This window comes from Strix aluco, chromosome 1 (assembly GCF_031877795.1).
Source record: "Strix aluco isolate bStrAlu1 chromosome 1, bStrAlu1.hap1, whole genome shotgun sequence".
In the NCBI taxonomy this organism is placed as follows: Eukaryota; Metazoa; Chordata; class Aves; order Strigiformes; family Strigidae; genus Strix; species Strix aluco.
The window spans coordinates 72,011,536-72,034,544 of NC_133931.1; the positions used below are offsets into that span (position 1 = coordinate 72,011,536).

The 23,009-nt window shown below is 40.8% G+C and overlaps 1 protein-coding gene across 4 annotated transcripts in view; it reads left to right on the forward strand.

Moving 5' to 3' along the window:
- The first annotated feature begins 6,294 nt into the window (after positions 1-6,294).
- PTPN3 (protein tyrosine phosphatase non-receptor type 3) overlaps positions 6,295-23,009 on the forward strand; it is a 137,241-nt gene continuing 120,526 nt past the window's right edge. For all 4 annotated transcript variants that reach the window (XM_074824858.1, XM_074824877.1, XM_074824886.1 and 1 more), the window contains exon 1: positions 6,295-6,439. The gene's annotated coding sequence lies outside the window, so the exon portion shown is untranslated. The remainder of the gene's footprint in view (positions 6,440-23,009) is intronic.

A 23,009-nucleotide genomic window follows, 5' to 3' on the forward strand; every position in this document is an offset into this window, starting at 1 on the left:
GGACATATCAAGTCTCATCATTAAGGCTTGTTGGTTGTCTGCTAAATTCAGAGCAGTATTTCTCAAGGAACCAGCAACATGATGTGTTAAAGTTTAAAGATTTTTCTTCCAGCTTGTTCATATACATGTGAATCGGAAAACAAAAAAAGGAGAAGGCACTTATTCAATACAGGAGACTAATGATAATGTATTGCAGCATATGATATTCTTAGTTGACTTAAATATCGCACTTTTCAAAAGAGTATAGATGGTGCTATTTTACTTATTCTGGCCTGCAGCACGGTGCCTGTTCTAAAGCTTGTATGCTCGCCCCTTGCTTTACAGCTGAGCTCGTACTTCACTTTAAAGCTGCCACAACCAGTACGAAATTAAAATGGACAGCCTGATCAACAACATTCCCCACCTACATCATGCAAATCCATCAACCAGAATGACAAGAAAAGTGCCCAACAATCCCTGAAGGCTCAATTCCATATCTTTCAAGCTTCAATTAAAGCAGCTTTCTTCTATGTTCCATCTCAAATTCAAATGACACAGAACTTAAAATGGGCTCCTGTTATACTTTAGGGAGTGGTAATTTTGAAAGAAACAAAATGTTTTACAGAAAATTAGCATAGTGCCACGTTGTTTCTCTTGTGTGGCTATCTTAAATATATACACTGGGTTCATTTAAATAAGATTCATTTAAATATGCTTTTCATGGTTAATTGCTAAATGTAAAACATTTGCAAATTTTAGACAAAGCAAAAATTATTTGACACTTTTCCTATGAATTGTATTTTTTTAGATTCAAAAAGATATATCCTGAAGTAGGGAAATACTGTTATAGGTGAATGCAAGAAAAATATGAGTTTAAACGATATATCTCCCTCTCATAATTTACAATAATTATATATTGCTGAAAAGAGCAAATCGTTGAGTAGCCATAAGGAGTAGTACAGGAAGACCAATCCAAAAAGATAATTTGAGATGTATACTTGTCAGTGACAGAAAGGCCAATATTCATGTAAATACATACTCACCATACTACTTATCAGATAATCAAAGTAGAGATAAAAATGATTACTTAATTTTCTATACATGTATGCACAATTTCCCAACAACATATTTTAATCTACAACGTTCTGCCTAAATTTAAATGGGTGAGTTGATTGTACTTTCACAGTTTCCCTTAGGAATACGTTTTTACAGGCTGGTGCATTTTCACTGCTTAAGACTAAGTGCAACATTGTAGGTACACCCCCAGTGTAATTTTTTTCATGTACCCTTCCACTCTGTTTAACCATTATTTCATCACGCATATTTCACGAATCAGCGCGTAACATGACTTGCCTCATACATGCCTGTAAGTAAATGTAGGCACTTTTGACAATCTCAGCCAAGGTGTGGGAGGAGGATAACATCCATGAAGACTGTGCAAGCACATAAATTACTTTGGCCAGACAAGTTACTGTCTAACTGCTGAGCGACGTTCACTGCCTGTGTGTATACTCTCAGTCTGTATTCCCTTAAACCAGCATTTTGTGATAGTGTGAACAAACCTTAAGCCACTTAGGGTTTTTTTGAAAGTTCACTGTTGGTTTATGTTTTTAAAAGACTGAGACTTCAAAATACATCTTGTGAACTTGAGATAAGAATGGTTGTTAGAACTTTAATGTCTGTGGAAGTAGAGTGAAGCTTATTCTGTGCATGCATATGCAGATCTATCTATAAGGCAGAGTGACCACAGTGCCTACAGCTCAGATTGCCAAACATTTTTCTTATAAAGTTCCAGTTTTGGTTACAACTGTGCCAGACTTTAATTATTTGGGATGAAGTTTCCCATCATGAGCTTCTGCCTCAAGCTGAACTGAGTTTAAGCATAATTTAGCCTTTTCAAGAAGAAAAGTTAGGATAAAGAATTGCTAACTAAAAACAAACACACAACCCTCCTCTTTGTAACTATCTATTGAGAAGCTTTAGCATTTCCATGATTCTAACAGCAAGGAGCCTTTTGCTGACCTGAAGGAAATCCTCTTAAATTTGGCTGATTAACTTCTGAAAATCTGCGTGTGTGCATATATATATACACGCACACATATATATATGTACTCAGTAGAGGCTTGCTGGTCTTGACAACACAAGCCTAGAGCATTTTCCCTCCACAGGTCATACAGACTACAGACATGGATAGAGACCTCAGGAAGACTTTTTCTTTCTTCTAGTAAGGGATCAGTCCCTAGATAGGGGACACTTACTCCAGCTGCACTTGAAACATGCAGTGAAAGAGGTTCTGATATTTGCCTAGGTAGCTTGGTTTATATCTAGAAAGATTTGTTCTAACATGTAATTGTAATCTTTCCTTTGAATGAAGCTGTTTGCACTTCATCCCAGCCACAGGGGACATTGTGCATGGCTGAAGACGGTTGTCTTGTTGTCTTGTGCCCAGCCCTAGCCTGTCCAGATCTTTCAACTTTTACCCATTAGACTTGTTTGCTAAATCAGTTATTCATGCTTCTTTCTTCCAGGTTGTCCAAAACTGGATACTAAGTGTAACAGAATCATTTTATATCCCTCTTAAAACATGCTCTGTGCTTTACCTCCATCTAAGTCACAGTCCAGCTGTCATCAGGACTTTTTCCTGCTAATCTCTTCCTGGCTACTAATGGTGAGAAAAGAAAGCCAGTCTAAGCTGTGGAATCAGACTGTGGTTTTATGAACTCACTAAGGGGTACCATAAGCCAGTTATGCTGCTTAAATAAGCAGCCCTCTCCCTCAACTTTTTACAGTGCTCCACTTTTCCTCCTATCACTACAAGTTAACCTAACTGGAGAACTTATCTATATTAAACACTGCCCACAATTTTTTTCCTTACCTAGTTTTAATCAGTACCTGATCCCTGGCTAGGTAGCTGCACAAACTGCTATCATCAGAGATGTTTGCTACTGTGACAGCACTTCTGGGTGATGCTGAGGAAGTCACTCCAGCAGGACTTCTTCCCTCTGATCAGTAACTGAACACCTTCCTTTTCTGAGTGAACTGAACAGAGGTTCAGGTTGTGATTTATTTATTTAAATAAGTGCTTAGAAATGTGAATAAACATACGCAGCAACAGAGAGTTGAAGAACCGTGTCCTAGACTTCTTCAGCTGGATACGCAACAGGATAAGAGTAGCCACCCAGTTTGTCCAAGTGTGTTAACATGTGCAGTGAAGGCAGCTGTTGAGACATGCAGTGAATGGGAGACAATCCTGCAAAAAATAGCGTGTTTGTGTAATTACAGAAAATAATAATAATGTCTCTGTCAAAAAGGTGAAATTAACAGAGAAAATCTTTATCCTGTTTTGTTTGGGGGAGGGGGGGGTTGAGTGGATTGATGCTTTTTAATTCAGGCTGTTATTTTCATGGAATTAGTATTTTATCCACATTTTTGATTGTCATAGGAAAATGACTTACAGGTAATGAATTCACATTTATCTCATTTAGCACATTTTTAACAAGCAGGTGATGTGTAGGAACATTCACATACAGAAGTGTTTTTGAAAAGGCTATTTTGTTATTAGCTGATACCGCATTTGGTGGGAGAGATCATCAACTGGTGGGAGAAATTAACTAGCACTCCTGTGGTATCCTGTGTGTGGTAATCACAGCTATAATATTCCTTCTTCTCTTCCCTGCTTTTAATCAGTATAGGATTCTCTGCCTTTCCATATTACCCAGGAATTTGGGAAAGTGCTTTCCAAGAACAGAATTTCAGAGCTGTAAGTAACTGTGTGTAATAGAAAGCTGTTGTTTGTTCCCATTAAATCTACAACTCCCAGTCACAGACCGGGGGACACTCTTCTTCGCTGGTATGACTGACAGTACTTGATACAACAGGTAATAAGTTTTGACATATGGGATTACTGGGATTATGCAATTTCCTTCAAGGTCCAACAGTCTAATTTCTGATGTTGTAATGAAAGCGCTGTCTCTGCACAGCTTTGGTCCTACTGGAAACATAGGAATTGTACAACTAAATCAAATGCCTAATACACTCATAGTTCATCTCTAAAAGTCATCAGGCCCTGACTATGATTAATTGGAATGTACTGGCTATCATGTTCCTAAATTAATGCTCCTGTAGGGAGCATGGGACTATGTGGAAGACAAGATGTAGTAACCTTTAATGTGGGGAGCAGCAGCTTGGCCCTTGGCCATGTGTTAACTTCATGTGTCTGTTATGTAGCACATTTTACTGCATTCCCTCTAAAGGAAGAGGTGGTGACTATTGCTTACAAAGTACTTCAACTGTTGGGAAAACACAGAGTATCAGTTTAAAGGAAGTTTAACTTCCTTCAGTGGCACACAAAGTGTTAGAGGGGTCTCATCCTCAGTCATTAAGTAGGAGAGGTTCTGGTGGAAACACACTGACCTAATGGGCTGATCTGGGATGGCAATGCCAGTGCTTTTCTACAAACTCTACCATTCCAGAGTTAAATACATGTTGGAGAAATGTTACAGAGTTAACAAATGAACTTACTCCCATTGAGTCTCAGAACCAGTTAACTAGAATGAGGCTTGTTGACTTTGAATATTTCATTGGGATTTAAACGTGTGGAAGATTAAGTCTATGCAGCTCTTCTAAATGAAGAGAAATTAGATTATTAGATGGCTTCCTCAATCAAGTCTTTTGGACAGATTGATCTTTAGGGTAGGTATTAATGAACGTGTTTATGAGCATAAAACAGAACTGTCCAGAGAAACCTGCAGGAAATCTGAAAACCCCTGTGAGCAGCAGCGGGCATTGTCCCTGCTGGGAAAACATGCAATATAGCTATACTCCTCCCAGTACTCAAATTTAGATAGGCAGTACTGAGTAGACATGTGTAACCTGGCTTCCATTGTCCTGCCTTCACTGCATCTGGAGTTGCTACCTTCAAGTTACTTCACCCAAACTAGCCAGCAAAGCGGCATACGAAGGAATGACTGACTAGATGAGCTATGCAGAGCAGACTGCAAGAGCCAAGCTGCATTTTGGAAAGCCACATCTCCACTGCAGGCATATATTTATAGTATGTAATGCAGCACAGAGGTCCCTAAATTAAGTTGGAAAGAGTAATTTTGGAATTTGAAACAATATAGCCATGTCAAGGAATAGTCTGATGTGCTTTTTTTCTGTCACGTCTCTGGTTTTCCCTGGATCAGTGTGTCTTGCAGGTTGCTTCTGGCACAGCAGTTCACCCTCTCCCTGCACCCAGCTCCTGCATTTGTGTTAACAGGGATGTCCGAGGACAGGGGCTAAAAGAGACCCGGAAAGTAACATCCAAGTTTCACACATTTTTTGAGAGTTTTTGTGTTGCTTTAACCTGGACTGTTTAACTGATCTCATTTACAGTTGTATCAGCACAACCGTGCCACAAGGGCAGGAACAGGCATCTGGAAATTTCTTTAACCGATCTTGCCACTAGAGAAAACATACCACTGGATTGCCTAGCCATTGAGGTATTCTGCTTCAGTTAATTAGCTCTGCTGAAAAGTTCAGTTAATTAGCATGGGTGTAGAGTTGCTCTGACACAGTTATACCGCTTGCAAGACCTGAGCTAATCCCTCCACACCGTGCTGCGGCGTGCCCTGTACTAAGTAGGAAAGCGAGAGGAAAGCAGGCGGTAGGGCACACCTGCCCGCGCCTTCTGGGGACCTCAGCCCACCGCCCTCCAGGAGAAGCGAGCGGGCGGGGTGTGTTCCAGACCGCTTGCTTTGACGATACTTCGCCCATCACTGCATGTGCCTCGTTACTAACCCCGGCGACAGCACAAGTTGACGCCAGGTTCCTCGTCTCCTCGCGCAGCCCGTCAGCTGGCCTGGGCCTCAAGCGGCTGAGGCGGGCCTCGCCAACCTCGCCCTGAAACTCCTCCGTGCCCCGCAGCCAGGAGGTACGGCCCGCACGCCGCAGGCACGGCAACTCCGGGAGCAGGCACGGCCCTCCCCTCCCGCTAGGGCGGGAAGCCGGGAGGGACCGGGGACCCCACAGCCACCGCCCGCCGCGCGGGGACAGGTGCCCGCTGAGCTGCCCCGCCACGGCGCATGCGCGCCCGTCGCCAGGGCCCGCCCCCCGCCTCCGCGGGGTGACTCCGCTCCCGTTCGCTCCCCCGCCCGCCTCTCCCGTTCCCCGCGCCAGAGTTGGCGGAAAGTGCCGAAGGGATCCGAGCGGAGCCGAAGCGGAGAGTTGCGGGGGGGCGGGGGAGCTGCCGGGCCCGTCTGGTCGCTCCGCTAGGGGGCGGGCTCGGGCGCGCGGGCACCGCCCCGCCCCGCCCCGCCCCGCCCAGGCGCAGGAGCCGGTGGCGGCGGCGGCGGGAGCGGGGTCGGTTCCGTGGTCCCGCGCTCCGCACCTGCTTGTCTCGGTCCGCGCGGAGGCGGCGGCCGTAACGGCTTTCTGCGCCCCCTGGGGGAGCGGGGCGGCGGCGGGAGCGGCGCGGCAGGTACCGGGCGGGACGGCGGGAGCGGCGCGGAAGCTGGGCTGCGGCGAAAGTTGGCGCCGCCGGGGCGCCTCCCTCCTCCTCCTCCTCCCTCCTCCTCGGCCGGCAGTCGGAGTGCCCGGGCGGGCGCAGCTGGCCCCGCGCCGGTGCCGGGCTGGCCCCGCGGGAGAGCGGCGGCGGGGGCGGGAGCTGCTCCCGGCGGCTGACGGGGCTGGAGAGGCGGCGAGGGGGGAAGCGAGCGGGAAGGTGAGCGGCGGTGCCGGGCTGGCTGTCAGCCTGCACCCGCCGCGCCGCGCCGTGCCGGCGGGGAGCGGGCGGCTCGGGGCGCCCCGGGGCGCGGCGCTGCTCCGCTCCGCGGGGTCCGTCCCGTTTGTTGTTCCCCTCCGCGCCGTGTGTTTTCAGCGAGGTGTGAGGGCGCTGCGTCGCGGCGGCTGGGCAGGGGGGAACGGGGAAAGGTCTCGTCCCGTCCCCGCTGGCTCCGGCGCTTGCCTTTGCTGACTGTAGGGCTGGTTTGACTCTTCCCCTCATCCGACCTTTTCTTCCCCCAAATCGCTGGCGGAGCACCTCGCCGAGGAGTTTTTTGGAGCCCGTCCGAGCACAGTGTGCCCCAGGAGGGTTTAGGAAGAGGAGAGCTGCGGGCGTGGGGCGCCCCTGCCCGCGCCCCTGCCCGCGCCCCTGCCCGCGCCCCTGCCCGCGCCCCTGCCCGCGCCCCTGCCCGCGCCCCTGCCCGCGCCCCTGCCCGCACGGGCGGACGGACGCTCGGCGCGGGTCTGCCAAGGGGTCAAAACTCAAAAGCCCGGAGATAACTAGTCTGTGGTACTATATCAGGAGCTTCCTCGCCCCAAAGGCTGCCGGGTCTCCACGGTGGTTACTTTCAGCATTTTGTGTCCCGACTTACAGTGTGGAGAGATATAAATCTCTAAAACTTAATATGTTTAACATATGTATAATATATACATATACATGAAGTGTGAAAACAAGTTACCTTAGTGGTGGTGTGAAACAGATGCAACGGCAGTAAAGCATGATATTTCTTCTAATATAAAATTCCCATTCATCTTACAGCATTTCTCATTTCCTCTCTTTACTGAGATTATCTGAAGTAATTAGCCTCTCCTTCTGTTGCTCGTTGCTTTCCTTTCTTTTGAAGATACGGGGGTTTTCTTGTTTTTCCCTGCTAGGATGCTTGCTTCCCTCGTGGCTGTACAGCTTGTCATACAATTTGCTACTGCTCTAATGCCTACGTAATAGAAATCAGAACAAATTAGTGCTTTGATAGTATTAAATACTGGTACTGCTACTTTGATCATCCAAACCTGTCTCTTCCGTAGAAATATATTTATTACTGAAGTGCTAATTTTGCATGGTATTGCATAGAAAAATTATTTATAAAAAGTGAATTTAGATGTATAGAATACCTGCTTAGCTTTGGAGCGGAGCTGCGCTTTCACTTTTTTAAAAATTTCTCTGAAACTAATCTGTAGAAGAAACAAATAGTCCCTATTACCTGAGCGGTTTTGATCGTAAAGGAAACCGTTAACAAACAGGAATGTGGGGAAGAAAGGTCTGCTTAATTACCGTATCTGGAAAAACTTGCTAATGAAATACAAATGCTAAATTTTTATGATGCTGAAATTCTCTGGCACTGTCTTGTGGCAAAAATGATGGGTTTGTGACAAATGTCTAATACATCTTTATTTGTTAGTTCATAAGAAAAAATGTGATATTCCACATATTTCTAAGTACACTTAACAGAACAGCTGATTTGAAGAACGAACTTGTGTTGATAAGATTGATTTTGTTTCATTAAACACTCTAATATTGCTGGCAGTAGATTCCTGGAAAAACTCTTAACACTTGTCATCTCTCTCTGTGATTTAATAAGTGTTTCTTATGTGTCCATTACCACCTTTTTTCACATTCTAAGTCTGGGACAGTTAGTTCATGATTTCAGGACAGAAATTATGGGTAATATCACAGTGACATGTTCTACTGTACAACGCTTTTTACCCCTGTGCCTCCAAAATAATTTCAGTACAAACTAAGACTGTAATAATACTATAGTTAAGTGAATTTTGTAATTTAATAGCATATCTAGAATGCTCCCTAATTGCTTTTTAATTTATCAATTTGTATTATAGGTGTAATATGCTTAATGCAGAGGATGATAATGAAAAAGCCAGTGTGGTAGTAACATCACCTTCTTGCATATGTTTATGACTTGTCACAGTCCCATGACAAGTCTTGTTTTCATCCACTCCAGTGGTCTAAAATAGCAACCAATTTCTAAAGATCTTGGGTGGCTTTTATTAATAGTATTATTATAGTAGAGACAGTTGTCCTTACATTTCTAAGCTGTGACCTACTTTTTGTACTGATGAGTAAATGATAGCTTTACATAGACACTGAAAGAGTAACCTTACATAGGCACAACACTAGAAGTGTTGTGTACAGAAGTCATTAATGTTAAATTCTCTAGGGTGGACTAAATGCAGGTACAGTGAACAATTATTTTGTCACTTTGTTCATAAATAATATTTGTAATGATGGCATCTATACATAAGGCTATTTGTTCATTACAAATTGAGCAGTTAAAAGTAAACTGAAGCTTAATGGTGATGAGGACCATTGTTGCCAGCCATATTATTTTAAATATGGTAAATATACATTGTAAGTTTTGTAGGAACCTTGTGGTGTGTACAATTCTGTAAACTTTATAACCATGAAGTTGAGAACTGGTTGCTGTTAGAGGCCACAGTGTGTGGTCATCTACTGAAAAGTTTGCACTGAAGTGGAAAAAGTGAGAGAACAACTTTTTTCAGTTGTTTTCCCAAAACTACATCTTTGAGTATACTAAGCAAAAAATATGTATTTTCTTTCCTCCTCATATTAGTTGGTGTTAGTTTGTAGTATTGGTTTCTCTTATCTTCTAGCTACCTGTGTGTAACAGTGCAATGTATGTTTTGTTCTACGGTGTTAAGTGTGTGAGGTTAGTCAACAGGGGGGATATGGCACAACGTTGATGAGCTCTAGCGCATCCAGCTTGCAGGTGTCTGGCTTGTGGTGAGGATCCATAACTCTGATATTTCACCCCCTGATGGGAGCATTGGATACCTTGGGCTACAACATGGGATGGCTTGCACTTGAGTAGGAAGCTACCCAAATTAGTCAACAGGTAATTCTGAACTGGGGTTGTCTCTTAAGCCCGAAAGAAAGGCAGGGTTTAGGCAACTTAGTCCAGGCTACATGGAAGTGTCAGTATCAGCCAGAAGCACTCTGCCTGAAGTTTTGTTTTGGAGTTGGATGCTTTTCATGAGGCATAATGTTTTCTTGTTATCAAGGCATAAAAATCAGAAGGTGTGTATGGTCTTACCTCATGACAAGTGTGAATTAATGAGAGGTAAGTTATTCTTCTGTTGGGGTGTTTACTGAGGGGAAAGAGCAGGCGCAGAAGCAGTTGGAGTGGAGTAACACATGTACTGCAAGTTCCATCCTGACTTACCTTGAGATAATTTATTTTAATTCCCCATACCCTAAGATACCATTGCCATCATATCAGCATGTACTGAACCTTACTGAGTTCTTATTTCTATTATTAGCATTGTAATATGAAACTTAGTCATGTGTCCTGTATAGGCCTTTGTATTCCTTTTCTTTCTTCTTCTCATATCCCTGCACAGAAGATACTTCATGAAATGCTGGGAAATCAGATAATATAGAAAACATCCTCCAATAGCTTGCTTTATAAAGCTTTTTTTGGTCTTAATTCTTACTCCTGTTGGCAAACTGCGTCGAAAATCTTGAAGAGCCTTTTCCCTAAGGAAAATACTGATGGTTTCTTACATAATTCAGTTGCTTGAGCTGTGCCAAAATCGCCATGATGCTGAAGCCTGGTCATGCCAATCTGCTGGATTTTGTGTTTTAGATTTCTAAACATTGCGCATGAGTAATGGCAACAAGGGATTCCCATCTGCTGGGCCACTTCAAAACCTCGTAGGTGCTTGGTGCACTGCTATACTGTTGTTCATCTGGTGAGTCCCACGTGCTCTTAGCTTGCAGGTTGGAGAAGTCCAAGCAAGATCTGGGCTCTGGGCATACATTTGGAATACAGATTCTCTATCTGGCACTCCTCAATAAGATGTGAGGTATTTTTAAATCAGATTCCAGAAAAAAACTTGGAAGAGATACAGGCAGAAATGTATCCACCTTTTCACCATTCTGAGAGTTCCTCTGGCTTTGGCTGACATGCTTCTACAGTTCAGGGGCCTTCTCTTCACACATGGCCTTGCTGCCTTGTCTCAGCATGTGTCTTCATCCAATAACAACACCTCTCCTTTTAGGAAATGCAGTTCTTATGTTCAAGAATCCTCACCGTTGATTTAACGAGGGAGCATATCCCTGCATAAGGGATGTGGTGGATCTCTGCAGTCTGTAGGCCCCTTAGTCTGAACCTGGCACACTATCCTAATTGCCTCTGTTTGAAATTAAGATCATTAGGACTTGGCTAATCTGATGGATTTCTGTGACTAGGTTCCCCCTGTTAAACTTCTGCAAATCTCTCTTCAGTATGAAGGTGAAAGAACAGTAGACAAGTAATGCAGTTGTACAGACAAAACAGAAATCACAAGAAACAGTGAAGCTTTCACATGGTACAAGATATGTTAATCTGCCATATTGGCTTTAATTTCATCAGTTCCCTCTCTTGGAAGTTTAGGTTTCATATAAGCACTCACAGCAATGTATGTTGAGTGTATGAGAGAGTGTCCCAAGCTTTGAAGTATGACTAAAAGCATTTTTGAGGAAACTTTTTTAGAATCTGGAATTGAGAGGAGCTCTTCAAGCTAAGTGATCATAATCCCTTTTTTAGCAGAAGGTATTTGGGGTTTTTTGAAAGGTGTTGCTTTGCCAAAAGTGAACCAGATACTTTTCCTTGCATCACAAAGTAGAAATACAGCCAAAGTAGTGTGTTACATGCTTGCTTGTATTGACCAAGTCAGTATGTTTCAAGAGGTAATGTAGTAACCCTTGTCATGGCCACCTACTTTCTATCATCTTTATCAACAACCAGTTTTTATCTTCCTAATTAAACCCAGTGGCCTGTGCACTCTGAAGTTCTTACATAATTATAGAATAGAATCATGGAATGGTTTGGTTCAGAAGGGACCTTAAAGATCATCTGGTTCCAACCCCCCTGCCATGTGCAGGGATGCTTTTCACTAGATCAGGTTGCTCAAAGCCCCGTCCAACCTGGCCTGGAACACTTGCATGGAGAGGACATCCACAGCTTCTCTGGGCAACCTGCTCCAATGTCTCACCACCCTCACAGTAAAGAATTTCTTCCTTCTATCTAATTTAAATCTACCCTCTTTCAGTTTAAAACTGTTACCCCTCATCCTATCCCTACACTCCCTGATAAAGAGTCCCTCCAGATCATTCCTGTAGGCCCCCTTTAAGTACTGGAAGGCTGCTAAAGGTCTCCCTGAAGCCTTCTCTTCTCCAGGCTGAACAACCCAACTGTCTCAGCCTGTCCTCACAGGGGAGGTGCTCCAACCCCCTGATCACCTTTGTGGCTCTCCTCTGAACCTTCTCTAACAGGTCCATGTCCTTCTTATGTTGGAGGCCCCAGAGCTGAACACAGTGCAGGTGGGGGTCTCACAAGAGTGGAGTAGAGGGGGAGAATCACCTCCCTCAACCTGCTAGCCACAATTAATTATTCTTAATACTGTGCAGTATTAAGGTAGTAACTTTACCAGTCATAGGGATCTCTTGTTTTTCTTTTTAGAACTTCCCCACTAAGATTTAGTGACGTTGCTCATAGAAATTCATGAAAAATGGGAACAAAAGTCAGTCCTTAATTCAAACTTGTACATGTGTGTTGTTATAGTGGATGGTAAAGTTTTACAAGGGGTTCAAGATGTTTTTCATCGTTCGAGGTGAAAACAAAATCAATATATTTTTATGTTCTCTGCAAGAACGAAAAAAATGGATGTATGGAAAGTGATTATAATTCTGTTTTTCTCTTGTAATATGAAACTAATTACTCTTAAATTCACATAACCCTTCAAACAAACTAAAAGGTTTCATTTCTGAAATGGTAAGGTGGAGAATACTAAAGTGTCCTTCACTTTTATGTTTTGTTTTCTGAAAGAGAAGAAATGGTAAAATTGGTGTGAAATCATAAAATGCTTTAACCTTTGTAGCTCTCAAATGCAGTTCCAAAGGTTTGGTAGAAGCTTTAGTTTTAGTGATTCTGACAGATGCCAGTACTACTAACCAAGGTTGGATGCCTCAACAGTATGTTTTAAATATCAAGTAAAACGTGCCATGTGAACAAAGTAAAGCTACCTTTTCATTTTTTGTATAGTAAGAAGCAGAAAGCTCCTTTTTAAGTCATTTATTATTTACACTATTAACCAGGTGGGGTTTTTTTTTTTAACCTAAAGAAGATTTTTAAAAATAGCTTTGGAAGAAGAACAGTTGTAAGCAGCTGAAATCAACAATAAAGTATTTGACTACTAAGTCACTGTTTTATTTGCACTTTAAAGTACCAAACTAGTTACGATTTGACATCTTGTTCATTGATTTCCCGCTGTCCTCTCCCTCCACCCCCGGACAGATTTTAGTCTGGTGTGTGTAGTGTTATGGAAAGCAAGCGGTTCATAACACCAAACTGTGATGAGTAATCATGGCTATTTCCCTAGCAAGTTATGTGATATAGTTATGCTCTGTGGAATGACGCATTTTATGAATCAAAGCTGGGAGCCTGAGCTGTGACTTGTATTCGTGTGGGCTTTTGAACTGTAGTGTTGTTCTTGTGTTGTTTTGCCTACAGTTGTGTGAATGTGGATCCTGTTGTTCAACATGCAGCATCTCCCAGAGACTGACCCTGGGTATGTGGAGGTCTGATCTCTGCCCTTTCATTGAGTTTTGGTGTTGGTTTTTTTTTTTTTTAAAGCTTAATATTTTTATCCCAGGTATTGGATGTATGTGCAGTTGGCTTCTATTTCTACATCTGTATCAGTATAAAATTATTTTCCTAATTTTTGCGATTTTCTGGTTTTTTTTCATATTGCTACATAGATGGGAAAGGACTGCACTTCTTGAACTATAATGGCACAGGTAGAGCCACAGCTTTTGGTTGTAGGCAAAGTTTGACATATACCCGAAGTTAAGCACATTCGAGGATTTTTTGATTACTGTGGCTGCTTCAATGCTAGTGGTTTGTTTGGAAGAGGGTAACTTCTTGAATGTGTTGCTAATGTTCTTAAACACATTAAAAATCTCTAGTCTGTAGATAAAGCAGGTTGTACTTTGGTCAAGTTGAAGACCTAGCACATGCTAAAGTACAGCTTGCTTTATCTTCATGTTGTTACTTCAGAACGTGTTAGTCCATGTTTACTATGGGAAAGAAAGGCATCTTTGAGCAATCTAGTGAGCACAAATTGTCGGGACTGGCTTTCAGTGGTGATTATAGGATGGGACAGTTCCTAGCTTTTGCACATACTTCTAGCCATATATATATATCATTAAAGATTTATTGAAGCACCTTGGAAACTTGTTTAAAAAATTTTGGCTAACATCCTGGCCTACAGTGTGGATTAACTCCATAGTTATGGTATAGTTCAAACTTTTATTGTGTCCCTGCCTTCTTATTTCTGGGTCCAGTGTGTCAATATATTTCGTTAATTATCAGAAGGCTTTAAGGAGATAAAATTTTTGAACTTTGATAGTTTACTCTTTCACATGGTGCTCTCTAGTCTACTGTTGTTTGATTAAGATTTCCACCCTTGCGTATGCCTAGCTCAATTTTAATTCTTGATTTTTCTCAATTCACTCATGAGTCGATGCAATTAGTTATTACAATTGTCCTCCTGTTAATTTGGTTCATACAGTAAGCCCAGTTGCAATTTTGGTCTCTGTTCTGCCCATTGTCACCTTCAACTATGACTTTCTCAGATGCCTGGTAAAAATAGTGTCACAATTTTTGCTTGATGGAAACTCTCATTGGTGAACTTTAGTTTGGGTAGAGCATAAGCCACTCTCAAAATCATCTTGTACATTGTTCTATTCAGGATTAGTCTGAAAAGGGATCGTGTCTTTAGGGAATCTTTTTACAGAAAGATCTTACTGTATTAAGGATCATAAACCCTTTTCCCTTCAAAACATGTTTCTGTAAATATAATTTGTTTTCCGTGACATCTGAAAAAGTTGCTAAGAATTTAGTCATGTGTGAGTTTGAATACCTAGTTAAAAACTTAAATTGGCCGTGTATTTAAGGAAATAATTTGTAAAAAGCAATAGTAAACAATGCAGTTTAGGCTGTCGAGGTATGCAGAATTTGATGGCTGGCTGTTGCAATGTTGAAAGCCAGTGATATAATTACAAATATTTTTTTACAATTTATAATTGTGGGGAAAAATTGGGGGGAGTGGGTGTGGAAATCAATATTTTCCATTTTACTCCAAAAGTAATAAGCAATTTGAGGTATCACTGAGAAAATTCAGATTTGTAAATAATCAGGCAGCTCTTCATCTGTGAAAATACTTGTGACAGTGTTCTTCATGTATATTAAATTAACAGTAGCTTTTAATAAGACTGCACACAAGTGTGGGGTTTTTTTTATATTTGCAACCATGGTGAAGGTTTTTTTATTAAAAAACAAAAAACCTTTGGCAACTGATTCTTCTTGCTTTCAGATTTGTTTGACTTTAGCAACAGTTATTCTTTGAAGTAGTTGCCAGAAAGTTTCATAAGCTGAGGGAAAGTCTGTGGGACTGTACCAGTCAGGGCACACTACTGATGTGGCAGGAGACCAAAAATCCCTGACAGATTTCAGAGCTCCGCAGCAATAGTCTTGTAGTAAAGCAGCTGTCTTAATTGTAGCTTTCTGTTCATTAAATTCAGTGGATTTTAAGTTTATTCTCCAGCTTTGGTTATGTATATTTCCTATTCATATTGAAAATGCACACCTGGAGAAAACAATATCTATCTGAAGGAAGCTGGTGATTTGGCACCTGGGAGCTGATAAGGCTCCAGGATTAAGGGGAACACTGTTTTTTTGGTAACTAGGAAGTGATTCAGTGTTTAATAATGAGAAAGGCTGTGGGTTTTTTTTTTTTGTCTTATGGTTTTTCTGAGCAGATACGACTTTATTTTTCAGATCAATAATTAAACTTGTTATTCATTCTGTCCTGATATGTGGTACCTTTGACCAAAGGTGCCAAATAACTGTTAGGTCATGTGAGATGCTGTTACTAGTCAATTAAGTGGCACTTAACTGACTAACATAATTCTGCTTCTAGCCAGTGCACTGTGTATATCTGCTAGTGTATCCCTGGAATGAATAGGTAGCTTCATACTTTGGTTGTAGCTGAACGCGTACATAGGCTTGCAACATCGTGTTTAATCAGTGTGTGAAACAAACACCTATCTGCCAGCGTGATGGTAAGAGACAACTTTTATTAATAGCATGTGCTTTTCTGGTACATTGTTATACAATAATTCACCACCATGATGACACCCCCCCACCCCCCCCCCTGCCCCCAACTGGCTATTTACAAATATGCAGTTGCATTTGGTGTAGGACCTTTGACATCTTGTTGTAGTGAAACTATCTATGTGTTGTGATATTACCCTTTTGACACAAGCTTCACATGTTTGGTAAATGCCTAAGCACAAATACAGTGCTTTAAATACTTTTTTCCCATTTCCTTAGAGATTTAATTCCTTATCAATGTATTACATAACATGAAGGTGAATTTACACACTTAATTTTTAACTCCTTAGGTAAAGATGGGAGACTCTTCATTTTTTCTTTTTTATCCAAGTGTTTCACTGAGCATTCTAGGAAGAAGTTTGTTTCTTCTTTCCAAGGATTACTTGTTTTGTTACCCGAGTATAGAGCAAAATGTCTGGAAGCCCTGCAACAGGTTTTCCTGGCCTGGCTGCTGAAACACATTCCTGCCTCTCTCATTGGGGAATTTATTTTTTTTGTTTTGTTTTTCTTAAATTCTTTCACTTTGATGTGATGGAAGTACTACACTTTGTTCTGTAATGTAAAATTAGTTATTCTTATCAATATGAACAGAATGCAATTAGCGTTGTTTAAAATCTGTGGTAAATTGGTAAACCCTGCTTATTACATGTTAATTTATATTGAGCTGAGTATATTGGCTTGAGATCCTGAGATAGTGGTACATTTGGTTTTAAATTGTGTCGCTTACATCTCTTTAGAAACCAAGTACAGTTAGATATCTGACTCGTGAGCTTTTGAAGGTTTTGTGGTAATCAAACAGCATGATTCAGTGGAATATAAAGCTGGGTATATTTAGAATAGACCTAGTAATAAAGGTAATTAATTACTAGAATAACTTGCTGTTATTTGTGTTGAATTCTTGATTCTGAAAACATGATATAAATAATAGTTCTTAAAAAAAAATCCTTTTGGAGCAAAATGATTGTAGAGGAGTTACGATCTTTTTATATAGGAAACCAAGCTTACTTGTGCTACCCATTCTCCTTAAATTATGAAGGATGTTTCTGACCCTTTATTAAAAGAAGTTTTGATGGATAACATACTTTTCCAGTAGCATTTGCTGAGATTAATGAATTGAACTGCAGTCTTAACAAGTGAGCCTCTAGAATCTGATGTACTGGAGTCTAAAGTTAGCTCTGTCATTGGTTACTCTCAAGAGCCAGATTTTTGTTACTATTATCAGTTACAAACTCTGTTACTTGTTAACTAGTATGTGCTATGTTTGACTGACTTGGAGTAGTGTCATGTTGTGTGCTAGGGTCATCTGTGTTTGTTTTGTTGTTTTTTTTTTTTTTTTTTTTCCTAATTACCCAGGAATTAAATCTTTCCCAGTATAAGAGAACTGGTTTAAAATTTCTCTTTTGGGTGTCAAAGCAAGCAGCCAAAGGAAATACAATCTGTGTTAAGATAGTATGAAGAAAATAAATCTGCATGTCGTTTAGTCTACCAAGTGCCCAACACTGTATCTTTTTTATAACCTCATTTACCAAGGGCAAAAGTAGCTTTTTTTGGTCCCATTTTTCCCTCTGCGTCATATTCCCCAAGCATTTGTAAACAGAACACATTAACTTAAACATCAAATTTAGTTTCATCCCCTCCACTACTTATTGAAGTAAAATTACTTCTAAGCCCAAGATAACGTGCTTATCCTTATAACATTCTCTGCAAAAGCAGATTATATGTCAAATGCTACAGAAGCTCTGAAGAAAGTGTTCCTGTAGGCGTCACCTCGGTTGTGTGGATGGTCACAGCAGTGGGTCAGTCCTGAGCGTATTGATGGTCCTCAGCTGCCAGGTGCACGTACCCAGAGTTGTGTAATGGCCTTTCTTGGTTAGAGATGGCTCGCATGGTTCATTGAAGCTTGTTTGCTTTTCTTTCTGGCAGTGAGGAGAAAAACTGGCTTTACAACTATTTGCTGCATGCTATAAGGCAAAGTTGAACTCTTAACAGGGGTAATAAAAAAAGCCTGTTTTACTGGATTAATTAGATGGCAGCTTCAAGGAGATCGGCGAATATGCCTCTTGCTAGCAGATAAGGTGAGGCAGCATGACAATCCTGGCTTTATTAGTGTCCTTCCTTTGCATCCGTTGAGATCCCTTTTGGCAGTTGATGTGTGACAAGTAAACAAGGTGAAAGTTTCTGTTTCTTCAGTACTTTTAACTTTGATGCTCTGTCAGGTGATTTAAAACAGCATTGGATCAAATCAACGTTCAGTTCCCAAGGCTGTTTTGCTGCCTAAAGAGCATACTGGTTGTCCATCCCTACTCCTGTACTGTCTGACTGTTGGTTAGTTTCCATACATTTTATTAAAAAAAATAAATTGAGATGTCTTAAAGATGTTAAGCTGTGAACTATATAAAAAGGTTAGTGCCTGCCCTAAGGATAGGGCTTCAGTGTGAGGTGCATATATTCAGGTGTATATACTGTTTTGCCCACAGGGTAGTGAGTGAGCAGGTGCTTGACTTTGGGTCAACCACTATCTGTGTTGCCTCACTCCGCATCCTCTAATGGCTGGGCAAGACACGAGAAGGGACTGGCAGGATGGAAGCATGTGTGGGACTTGAAGGCTTGGAGTCTGGGAGCAGAAGAGAGGAATAGCTCAGGCTTGGAGAAGTGGCAGCCTGGGATCCTAAGAGATGAGAGTAGTAGTACATACATGATCAGAGGCATCCTGGCTTGCCTATGCAACTCAGTAGGACAGTGACGGTGCCAGAGGTAGCCACCAAACAGATCACTGCTATATTACCAAATTATTCAATAATAAATAACTTGAGCAGTGACATATATTATTAAACTGTAGTTACTTGAAATAAATATTCTACAGACATTAACTTCTAATGCCCGTCAGTTCCTGCTGCATTGCTAGTGTTAAGACATGACAGTTGTCCAGTGTTGGATAATTTCTATGATGAGGAGATTTCAGTCTTCGCTTCATACTTAGACTATATTATCGGACAATGTGAGACATTAGGTTAGTGTGCTGAAATTTGAGGATGAAATTGTTAGTGTACTAAACTACCTGTTTATCCTTCTTTCATTTGGAGGGGTTTTGTGGTTTTTGTTTGTGGTTTGTTGTTTCTTGTTTTTTGTGTTTTGTTTTGTTTTTTAAATTGGATGACTGGATATAAGGGGAAAAAAAAATCTTTACCTTGAGAACTATTAAACCTGGAATGGGTTGCCTAGACAAGTGGTAGAGTTTTCTTTGCTGGAAATATTTAAGGTTTGGCCTGATGAGACCTTGGAAAATCTATTTTAAAGCCCTGCTTTGAAGAACAGTTAGACCAGATGATCTCCAGAGATCCCTTCCAACCTAGATTTTTCTATGATTCTGTGATCTAGGTCATATATAGCCATATTTTTCTAAAATATTGGTGATAGCTTAATGAAAATAACATTTAATAATGAAAATAACATTTAACATCGTGTTAAAATAATGGTGGGTTTTTTTCTTCTGAAAATAAATGTGGGAAATAACTTAGTCCACCAATGCAAAACTTTACCACCACACAATGATACCCTTATTAAGGGAGTTGACACTGTTGTTCTATATTAGAGAAACAGCTATAATACCAATACTTAGTTATTTTTATTTATACGAGAGCAGAGTCTAAAATGAGGAAAGAGCTCTCAGGTTGCCTTCTATAGGATTTTGATGCACACCATGCTGCTAGAGTAGTGTTCAAAAAACAAGTTTCAAATATAATCAGGAAGTGTTTGACTAGTAGTACCAAATACTTTTTTGATTTATTATTGGTTGTATGTAAATGATGAATGCATGTGTATATATATGCATAGACACATAATATACATATTGATATATTTGTTGCAGAACAAATCGAGCATGTTAAGACAAACTTATAAATAGTGGAAATATATATTTCAAGACACTTTGAGGTAGACAAATCCAGTTTGGTTTTTTTTTTTTTTTTTTTTTTTCCAAAATGGCCAACTGTAGTGGTTAGGCTTCCTGCAGCAAGTCTTTTTGGTTTTGTCCCAGCAAAAGTCGATGTACTCTTTGACATTACCTGTAACAGGATGCTAACTAGCCTTTCAGATTTTTCCGAGAAAATTCTGCTGTGTACTGGCTCAGGAAATAATCCTAAAATCTGCGTTAGCATGGTAATGTCTGTGTATATGATATGTGAAATGTGTACAGTGCAGCAGAAAACCTAAAAATTTAGATGTGACTTTCAGAATGGAACTTACCTTTTACTGGAGATAACAAAGTCCTGTAAGCTACTACATGGGACAATATACTTAAATATTCAAAAACTTTGTGTGTTAATCTGTGACTGACTTGCACGTAAAATTAAGTGTAGGGACTACTTGGTTTAGTTATGGTTTGGGTTGAGTTTAGCAACTTTTGGATACTGTTTCAAATGCTTAACTCTGCAAAGTCAAGTACATAAATATGTATATACTTTATAAATCTGTCTTATGACTCCTTCTCCCTTACCTCTGAATTTGGCTGTTGCTCTCATGCTCTTTTTTTTTTTTCCTTAAAGGGAAACCATGACAGTTGTCTTAGCTAATAAAAGCATTTCAGCAGGGAAAAACAGTTACAAGGTCAGCATTTCTCTTAAGTAAAAACTTTCTATTTTTTATGTACTGTGTTGTTGCTGTTGATTTTTTTTCTTTTATTGTTTGATATCTTAATTTTTCTTTGCATTTATATCAGCCATACCTTTTTTCCCCCTGGCACCTAACCACTTTAAGACCTGTTCTTGAAGTGGGGAGCAAGGTGTTTCCATTGTGCTTCCCTGTGAGGTGAGATGTTCAATGTAGATGTTTCTTACTCTTCCCTGATTCCTTAGCATAATTGCAGCCATCACAGACTGTGTTCAAACAGATAGCAGCGTTTCAGGCACTGGCACACTGTCACCTTTCTGTATTGATAGCTAGATTTATAATTAATTATTGTTTGCACAATTACAAATATAATTTAGGTGACAACTTCCCTTAGTGGGGCAGGGAAGGAAGGAGATCCTCAAATGGACTAGCCCTAAAATAAAGAAGTTCGTGGTTTTAAATGCCTATACTGGCAGTGAGTCCATTTTCTCCAGACAGGTGGCCCACAGGGTTTGCCGGGGGTTTGTTCTGGGGGATGAGGCCATGAACCTCCGCCATCAGTGCAGAGCAGAGCAGTTGCTCTGGAGCCACCATCTCTTGGCATTGTTTGTGAACCTGCTTCTCATGCCCTGGAGGGGAGTTATGGCCGCGTGGTTAATGAGTTGCTTGAACCTCCTGCATTGGGCTTTAGCAGCAGCAGTGCAGCGCAGTCTAATAGCATCAGACTGCTGCTGCAGGATGGGCAGGGGTGTGCTGGGGTTCAGGGCCCTGGAGCTGCTCTCTGGAGGGGGTGTGGGGTGGGGGCCCAGCATGGCTGGGGCTCACTTCCAAACTCAGTTTTAGAGCCCAGTTTGTGGTCCAGTTTTGGAGGATTGCATGGCTGGAAATCAGAGGAAAGTGGCCATCTGAACCCACATTTTTGATTTTTGAGAAAGGTGGTTTTTACCCAGAAAAAGAGGCAGGTTTTGGGGGTTTCTTGGGGGTTTTTTTAAGCTCCTGAGTAATACTTCAAATGAAGTCTTAGTTGGCTGTAAGAAACTAAAATTAATTTTTATCTTTTCTTCCTTTATTTTCCCTAATTTCAGCTTTCACTTTTATTACAAAAGATAGATGACTCCTTTCCTCAAACATTTTTAATCCTTTCTTTACTGCATTTGTAATGAGAGTTGTATTTTGATACTGAATTTCTTAGACTTGGTAACAGTAGAGTTGACGAAGAGGGGACTGGATTAAAGTTAGTAGTTGCTGGACTCACAAATTTAGGAAAAGGTGCTACGGCCTCCTAAAGACTTAACTTTGGCTGTTTTGGTATCGTGCTCCCTTTGCCTTCCAAATGGTTAAGTAATCAAAACAGTTAAGTTAATATTGTTTGTCTTATGGAGCAAATTACAGTACAATTCCTCTAATTCAACCCACTCAAGTAAGAATGCAGATAGTCCACATGTATCTACACATTTCTTTCTTACAAGCTTAGTACACTACAGTGTACTAGTTTAGTTTTGTACATCTTTGACAATATTGCCATTTTTTTCCTTAATAGTTTAATATTGGTTATTGAGTATAAAGTTCCTGGAGGTAGGAAGAAGTGAGTTTGCTAAACTGTTGTATAATGAAATATGGTTGGAAGCATGGGGTGGAAGAAATTAATTAGTATGGTCTATGATGATGGTTGTAATAATGCTGCTGGATAGAGTTGTCATTGTTCTGAGGTTTTCATTTCCTTCCCTTCTCTTTCTGGGGATGATAATAGGGTGGAGCTGAGGAACTGGTCTGGAAGCATTAGAAGTGAATGCTGGCAAAATACTTGATACTTCAGCAGGTCAAACCTTTATCTGTTTGGAAAACAAGAAGTTAAGGTTTGTATTTAAGTGTAGTAGTGCATGTCTGGCACAGAAGGTAATGTGCATGTGTGGTCACTGTTAGCTGTCTGTACACCGTGTATCTGAGTAATGTTGGAGAAAAAGATGACAAATTCAGCAGTAAGGGAATGCCAAATAGTTGAATGAGATGCATCTGACTCCTTGCCCAACTGTGCAGATAACATTGATATTTGACTAGAACTAAAAAGCAGTGCTGTCAAGGAAACATTTTGGGCTCAGCATAAAATCATGCTAGCTAATATTTATGAAGGGAAACCCACAAAAGATGCAGAAACTTCAAAGGGCATTTAAAAATCCAAACAAACCCCGAAACCCACCCCAAACCCCCATCTTGTATTTCACAGTAATTGATGGTCTAAACCTCCCACTCCTTGTTTTTCAATGGTGCTAGTAGGAATTTGTACAAATGAGAACATCACCCATTCTAACTTTTTTTTTTTCGCCTGTCTCTGATCTAGTTCCTGAGGAAGAAACTTTATTCATTGTTTTAAAGGTGCCAGATAACTCTCCTCCACTATCTTACCTGATTTCTTCTTCCTCCACTCTCTTCATTGCTGTCATACTGTTGTTACTGTTTGCTTTGTTCAAA